At 44.2% G+C, this 8925-nt stretch overlaps 1 non-coding gene across 1 annotated transcript; it reads left to right on the forward strand.

Annotated features, from left to right (window-relative positions):
- Positions 1-8399: 8399 nt before the first annotated feature.
- LOC132620641 (small nucleolar RNA R71) lies at positions 8400-8505 on the forward strand. Its single transcript, XR_009575079.1, has one exon. It is a non-coding gene; the product is annotated as a small nucleolar RNA R71 (small nucleolar RNA).
- Positions 8506-8925: the final 420 nt, after the last annotated feature.

An 8925-nucleotide genomic window follows, 5' to 3' on the forward strand; every position in this document is an offset into this window, starting at 1 on the left:
TCTACCGGTAGCACAACACTAGGCACTGTCATCTCAACAGGAGGGGCATGGCTGGATGACGCCCCTGTAAAATGGGTCTCCTCACGAGAGCGTCGCTGAACCTTTCGAAACTGCTCTTCCTCCTCACTGTCATCCTCCTTATCATCAGTCTCCCCGTCCTTCCTAGGCCTTTTGCTGGTAGCCCGAGGTGGGGAATCATCTCCCAGCAAATCGACAACAGGCAACAGAGATGCTAAATCTAAATTCTGTGCTTGTGGCGGGGTTGCAGACGCAAGTCCCTCTTTTACCTTCAACGCTAGCACATCTGTCTTCAATTGCATCAACTCTGTTTGCATCATCCCTAGATCAACTGTGGGGCCTACCTTCTCAAGACCCAGAATCCGCCGCTCAAGGCCATCGATCCTAGGATGGATGAGTTTATGGAAATCCTCCCACTTCTTCCGTGCGAGATCCAAGGCTGCTGCCACCCTTTTATCTATATAACCCTGCAGCTGTCCCATCAAGTTTGCAACTTGGCGGTCTGCCCTGTCTGCTTTTAAAAACGCGTCATGGAAATTTTAAGCATTAAACTGTATCATAACACCGCCAGGCAAGGATGTAGAAGCTGAGGCCACATGGCTGCTCTGAGAGGTAAGAGTGCTGGGAATAACTGGAGCTTCCTGGGAGGAGGGCCTTGTAGATGTATCCACGGTGCCCGAAATGAACTGATCTGATATGCTTGTGGCAGTCAGCCTCTCCTGCGATGTCTCGGGAGCTGCTGGCTCATTTCCCTAGGATGCTGGAGGAGGCAGCCCAGCTGCTAGCTCTATAAGAACATCTGGAGTAAGGTGGATGTCCCCATCTCGACTCTTCCAAAGGTCATACACACTCTTGGCTATTAACCGATGATCTCGATGTGCATAATGATCTAGATTTTCCCGTAAGCACAACACTGTAATGAGGCAGGGATATGCTAGTGACAGCTCCTTGGTCATTGCTCGGTGATGAATTTGTTGAACCACCAACTCTCCCATATTTATGTTGTACCTTGACATGATGGTCGCTACTAGTATGGCCCACTCAACTGTCAACAGATTATCCGCCTGACTGGGGTACAACCTATGAATCAACACGCTCCACCAAAATATTCCTTCCACGGACAAATCGACTTTTTTTATTGGTAACGAGGTATTTTTACTCCATTCAGGGGAACCCCTTGCTATCACTGACGCAACCCATGGTAACTCAGCCAGTTTGTCGTTCCGATCACCACCCAATCTATATTGAAGCTCATCTGTGTTTGGAGGTGGTACATAATCGGGGCCAAAGTAGAAACGATTGATCGTCTCAGTTGAAATATTGATTCGCTTGCCTCGGACTGTCACTTCTGTCAACGGGGGTGGCTTCTTTTTCCTAAGCTGAATTGGCTTGAAGGTATTTTTCATTTCCGCCGCATAGTTAGCATAAAACTCCCGTACTAGAGACGAGATGTACTTCCCTGGAGGGTGGAAAATGAAGTTCCACTGATGGTGGTCAAGAGTAGCAAGAAGCCGTGGAAAACTCGCCAGTCTGTCTAGGCTAATTCGTTTCTCCTCATGGATGCTTTTCTTCGGGCCACCCCCTTCTTTTTCTTCAAGCCCCTGCTCGTATATTTCTTTGGAACCCGACACGGCAAATCTAACACTGTGTTCTGATTTTTCCTTCATTCGGATTTCCTTCAGCCTGGCAGCCTCCACCTCATCTTCCGAGCTGCTAGATGATGTAGAAGTGTCCTTCTCTTCTGACTGGGAGGACATTTGTACCTGAGTAGCACCCCTAGCTCTAGTGAGTCTTGCTGCCAGTGGTTCGTCATCCCCTGCACTAATTTGTCCTTGGTCGGGCTCATCACGGAGGCGTCGGCTACTTTGAGCTCTGTCCCTACCTCGTGAAGTGGTTGAAGCGCTTCCTCGAACTTTGGGAGGCATACCTGTAGAAAGCAAGTAAGTATCGCTTGCAAATTATATGTGAAATGCACAAGTTGCATTGAATTAAAGCGTCAAATGTGTTGTTTGGATCATTTGACGGTGATGTTTTACGGTCCGTAGAAATTTCTATGGTCCGTCAAACCTACCGTCAAATGGTCACAGTGATTGTTGGCTGGTGGGATCATTTGACAATGAGGTTTTACGGTCCGTCAAACCTACTGTCAAATTGTCACAGTAAGTGGGTTTTGTTTGGATCATTTGACGATGAGTTTTACGATCCGTAAAACAATTTTACGGATCGTCAAACCAACCGTCAACTGGTCACAGTACCTTATAGTCTCATTAAAAATTTGACGACACAGCTTGACGAACCGTAAAAAATTTTACGGTCCGTTAAAGTTGTAGTCGAATTGTTCCACTCAGTTCATGTTGTTCATTGTTACACTCGACTCTTTAATTCACAGAAAAGATTATACATTCCCGCCCCCTTGTAGAACTCATATAAAGCCGGGGTTACTCAGACTTCACCTTTTTCTTTTTCGATTTTCCTTTTAGGCATTTCATCGAACAGTTGGCGGACATCATAGTGATTGACTCCAAAGGCTTGAACAAAATCATTGAAATGCCCTCCAACCCATCATATCATCAGTTAGGAGTTCATCAATAGACAAATTTATGCACACACCCCAATCCCAACATATATTATCAATTATGAGACATAATTCCCATTGATGATCATAGGAACATAGAATCACATACCTGTTTGCTTGTTGAAGTTCGTAGTATAGCACACAATCACTAATTTCCCAACAGGGACCTTGGTCTCGTTAAGATAACCAGCAAAAAAAAAAAATTGCCCCAAAATTTGAAATATAAGACGGCTGGGAATTTAGTTTTTTGCTAAGGGAAAGAAAGATGGTTAAATGGAGAAAGGAAAGAGGAGACGTGGGGTGTAAGTGTAGGGAGTGGGTGGGGGGAGTTGAACGAATTTGTGTGAAGTGGGAATATGAAAGGATTTGGATCTGTATTTACATGGGAAATGAAAATGAAAAACCAGCCGACTCTTTATATTCCTTAAAATAAAAACTATCGGATAAAAAAAAAATATTTTTTGAACGTTTTACGGATCGTAAAAACGTTTTACGAACCGTAAAAATGTTTTACGGCTTACCTGGGAACAACAAAATGGCATCCTTTACTGTGACGGTTTTACACTTACATTTGATGGACCGTAAAAAATTATACGGTCGTCAAATGTAGCGTAAACGCATCACAGTGAGCAGGTTTTGTTTGTAAAATTAAGCGGTCCATTTTACGGTCCGTCAAATGATTTGACGGTCCTTCGAATGTACTGTCTAACGGTTTGCACTTTTTCCTCCACTTGTTCATATCCTGCACCAAAACAAACATTACCCTATATCCAACTAGAAACCTGAATGAAAATAAATATTACACTTGGGTTGCCTCCCAAGAAGCGCTTGATTTAACGTCGCGGCACGACGGTGGTGATCATTTACTCCTTATCTTGGTGCACCAGATCATTGTTCGTTCCGAGGTGCTTTAACCTGTATCTGTCAACAATCCTATCCTCCGAAACCATACCGTGATAATGCTTCAATCTCTGCCCATTCACTTTAAATGTCCGAGTACCATCTCCGGACTTTAACTCAATTGCTCCATGGGGTGAAACACCTACCACCTCAAACGGACCAGACCACCTCGATTTAATCTTACCAGGCAGCAACTTCAACCGAGAGTTAAACAACAATACAAGATCACCCTTATAGAACTCTTGCTTCAGGATCTTCTTGTCATGGTATTGCTTCATCCTTTCTTTATAAAGTGTTGCGCTCTCATATGCTTGGTACCGAAATTCATCCATCTCATTAAGTTGAAACAACCTGAGCTTGGTTGCTTCCTCCCAATCCATGTTCAGTTTCTTTAGCGCCCACATATCCTTGTGCTCAAGCTCAACCGGCAAGTGACAAGCTTTTCCGAACATAAGCTTGAAGGGTGAAGTCCCAATCGGGGTCTTGAACGCAGTCTGGTATGCCCATAGAGCATCATCGAGCTTGTGGGCCCAATCAGTTCTATTTGCATTCACGGTTTTTGCTAGAATACTTTTGATCTCCCTATTGGATACTTCAACATGTCCACTTGTCTGAGGGTGATAAGGTGTTGCCACCCTATGTTTTACACCATATTTCTCCATCAATCCCGCGAAAGCTCTATTACAAAAGTGTGATCCACCATCGCTGATTATAGCCCTCGGAGTACCAAAACGAGTAAATATGTTCTTCTTGAGGAACCCCATGACACTCTTGGCCTCGTTATTAGGTAAAGCCATCGCTTCTACCCATTTTGACACATAGTCCACAGCAACCAAGATGTGTTTCATGCCACCTGAGCTCACAAAGGGTCCCATAAAGTTAATCCCCCAAACATCGAACACTTCTACCTCCATAACAAAATTCATAGGCATTTCTTGCCTTTTTCCGATATTCCCTTACCGCTGACATTGATCACAGGACCGAACCAATAGATTAGCATCGTGGAAAATGGTCGGCCAGTAATAGCCGCACTCAAGTACCTTAGCTGCAGTTCGGTTTCCGCTATGGTGACCCCCAACAGGAGAGTCATGGCATGCTTTTAGAATTTCCATCACTTCACTTTCCGGAACGCAACGCCGAATGATGTTGTTAGCGCATGTTCGGAACAAATAAGGCTCGTCCCAGTAGTACTGTCGAGCGTCCCGCAAGAATTTCTTCTTTTGGTAGGCTTTGATATCGTCTGGAACTATCCCTGTTACCACATAATTGGCAATGTCAGCATACCACGGGGCCACCTCATTTGACACAGCCAACACCCTCTCATCCGGAAAAGCATTCTCTATATCAAGCTCATGAGAAGGTCTCCCAGCTTCTTCCAACCGAGAGAGATGGTCAGCAACCTGGTTTTCAGTGCCCTTGCGGTCCTTCACCTCAAAATCAAACTCTTGCAGCAATAGCACCCATCTGATCAGTCGCGGCTTTGCTTCCTTCTTTGCCATGAGGTATCTTAAGGCTGCGTGGTCAGTATAAACCACAACTCTGGACCCCAACAAGTAGGCCCGAAATGTCTCGAAAGCAAACATAATGGCAAGCAGCTCTTGCTCCGTCACTGTGTAATTCATCTGTGCAGCATTCAGTGTTCTGCTAGCATAATAGATCGGGTGCATTATTTTATTATGCCTCTGCCTAAGCACAACACCTATTGCAAAACCACTAGCATCACACATCAGTTCAAATGGTAGGGACCAGTCAGGAGCAACAATGATAGGAGCAGTAGTGAGACGCTCTTTTAACTCCTCAAACGCCTTCTGCACTTCTCATCAAACACAAATTTAGCCTCTTTTTCAAGAAGCTTGCACAATGGATTGACAACTTTGGAGAAATCTTTGATGAAGCGCCTGTAGAACCCAGCATGTCCTAAGAAACTTCGGACACCTTTGACTGAGATAGGTGGAGGAAGTTTTGAAATCACATCAATTTTTGCTTGATCGACCTCGATTCCCTTTTCAGAGATTTTGTGACCGAGGACGATTCCTTCCTTCACCATAAAATGGCACTTCTCCCAGTTTAGCACCAGATTGGTCTCCTCACACCTTTTTAGCACTTGACCCAAATGGCCAAGACAGTCTTCAAACGAATCACCCACAACAGAAAAATCATCCATGAACACCTCCAAGAAATCCTCTACCATGTCAGAGAATATTGACATCATGCACCTCTGAAAAGTGGCTGGTGCATTACACAGACCAAACGGCATCTGGCTGAATGCAAATGTCCCATAAGGACAAGTAAAAGTGGTCTTCTCCTGATCCTCTAAAGCGATGTTGATTTGATTGTAGCCCGAATAACCATCAAATAAACAATAGTAGGAATGTCCTGCTAACCTATCAAGCATCTGATCAATGAAGCGCATAGGGAAATGGTCCTTGCAAGTGGCTGTGTTGAGCTTGCGATAATCCATGCAAACTCTCCATCCAGTGACAGTTCTGGTCGGGATCAACTCATTCTTTGCATTCGGCACAACAGTTATGCCGCCCTTCTAGGAACACATTGGACCGGGCTCACCCATTTACTATCCGCAATTGGGTAAACCACGCCCGCATCCAGCTATTTGATGATCTCTTTCTTGATGACCTCTTGCATATTCTCGTTCAGTCGCCTCTGATGCTCTACACTCGATTTGCTATCTTCCTCCAACTGGATTTTGTGCTCACAGATTCCAGATGGAATACCTCGAATGTCTGCTATTGTCCAACCGATGGCACGTCTATACTCCCTCAACACCTCAAGAGCTGCAAAATCTGCTCCTCAGTCAATAGGGCTGAAACAACCACCGGTAATGTATTGTTCAGACCAAGGAACTCATATTTCAGATGTGATGGGAGCTGTTTAAGCTCCATCTTAGGTGGCTCAATAATTGAGGGCTTTGCTGGAGGAGTTGTTCTATGTTCAAGATCAAGATTCAGCTTCTTTGGGCGGTATGTGTATGAGCCCAACCCAACAAGTGAGTGAACTGTCTCCACGTAACCTTCCATGTCTTCAGCATCGAAATTCATAAGAATACCAGCTAAAGCCTCACCCAAACTTTCTTCTTCCATCTTGAACTCCACTGTTTCATCAACAACATCGAATGAATCAATTACCGAAATACTCTCGTAGGCACTTGGTAACTTCATCCCTTTGCTAGCCTGAAAAGTCACTTCTTCATTGTTGACTCAGAAGTTTATTTCATTTTTTTCTGAATCCATCAGAGCCCTCCCTGTAGCAAGGAAAGGTCTCCCCAAAATGATAGGAATGTCCCGATCAATAGCACAGTCAAGAATCACAAAATCAGCGGGCAACATAAAATCACCAACCCGCACAATGATATCATCAACCACCCCAACAGGTCTTTTGATAGACCTATCAGCCATCTGCAATCTCATTGTAGTCGGCCTTGGCATCCCCAAACCTGATTGTTTATATATAGCAAGGGGCATCAAATTTATACTCGCCCCATTATCACACAAAGCACGAGAAAAATCATGGTGCCCAATAGAACAAGGAATGGTGAACTCCCCCAGGATCTCCCTTTTCTGCACAGTTGTGGTTGAAATGATGGAACTCACAGTGTGAATCAAACTCACGGTTTCATGTTGCACCGTTTTCTTCTTGGTCAGTAAATCCTTCAAATATTTTGCAAAACCGGGCATCTCCTTGACAACTTCCAAGAAGGGAAAATTTAGAGATAACTGCTTCAGCTGATCATAATACTTCTCAAACTTAGCATCTTTTTTCTTCTTTGCCAACCTCTGAGGAAAAGGAGGTTTAGATTTGAAAAGTTGTGTCAAAGGGCGGAGAGCCCCTTTTATAGCCTGCTTGCTTGTGTTATCAGCTTCCCTCACCATCTCTGGAATATCATCACCCTTCTTGTCAGTAACAATCTCATCAGCGGTGATGGGTGCTTCAGACTGCACCTCATTCTCTTCATCTATCGGCTCAAGATCAATCACCTTCTCAGCAGCCCCCTGTATTGTTTTACCACTTCTAGTAGTGATGGCAAACGCACGGTCTATACCGCCTCCCCCATTCTTGGGATTTGGAATAGTGTCACTTGGAAGTCCTCCCTTTTTTGGAGGGTGCTGCTCTCTAGAAATATCCCTCATCTGCGACTCAAGCTTCTGAATAGCCGCTGTATGGGAACCCACTGTTTCTGTCAGCCCAGATAAAGTCCTTTCAGACTTAGATTAATTTGCCAAAATCTTCTCAAGCATTGCTTCAACCTTCGAACCACCTTGCTCTGGTGACTCACCTTTCGGTGGTATATAAGGATTGGAACTCTTGTTCCCAAAATTGTTGCTGTTGTTGTAGCTCCTGTGGTTTCTACCACCATAATTATTGTTGTAATTCCCAGAGCTGTTATAAGAACCTTTGACCTTGCTGCGGTCTCCATTGATTCTGAATCTGATAGCCACCTTGGTAATTCTGTCTTTGAAATCCCCCTTGAGAGTTATTAACATAGTTAGCATCTTCAACCTGCATAGGTGGCCCATCAAGGAACGGACCATCTTGAGCATGGTACATCCCTTTTGGCAAGATTGCATCATCTTCACAAACATTTACCTTCTTGATTTGCGATTCATCAAACTTCTTCGTCAGCAGGGAAATATTTGTTGCAAGTTCTGCCAATGTTTGTTGTGTGTCTTGATTCTCCTTCACTATATTCTGGAGCATAGCACTACCATATGGTACCACATCAGCATTGTTTGAGTGCCAAGCTTGATTATGAGTGGTCAGCTTGTTAAGTATGGTGGCCACTCGTCGAAAGGTCTTGTTCATGAAACAACCATCAGCTGCATTATTAGCCACTGACTGTGTCACTGGATCTAACCCTCGGTAGAACTTCTCCATCAATATATTTTCCGGAAAACCATGATTCAGACTCCTCTGCAAATACTCTTTGAATCTCTCCCATGCTTCATATAGTTGTTCCCTCGGTCACTGCTTAAATTCATATATCTTGTCACGAATTTCAGCCTTTTTGCTAGGGGGGTACCACTTTGTGAGAAAAGCAGCTACCATCTCTGCCCATGAAGTAATCGAATTTTGGGGCAACTTCTCAAACCATGTTCTTGCCTCTCCAGCTAAGGAATATTTGAATAACCTCAACCGAATAGCATCTTGTGGAACATTGTTCTGGATGAGATTAGCACACACATCCACAAAAGTTTGCAAATGACGTTAAGGGTCATTCTCGGTAGAATTCCCGAAGTATCCCTCAAGTTTCAACAACTGGTATAGAGAGGAATCAATTTTCACAGTAGCAGCTCCAACTCGAGGCTGAACAATAGGAGATGCATAGTCCTCCTCCGGAACAAGTTCAGCGAAAATGTTCTCATCGTCTGATTCATTCGCCTGATTGTTCACCAGATTTCCCTGGTTTTCAGCACGTT

The sequence above is a fragment of the Lycium barbarum genome, chromosome 11 (genome assembly GCF_019175385.1).
Source record: "Lycium barbarum isolate Lr01 chromosome 11, ASM1917538v2, whole genome shotgun sequence".
NCBI lineage: Eukaryota > Viridiplantae > Streptophyta > Magnoliopsida > Solanales > Solanaceae > Lycium > Lycium barbarum.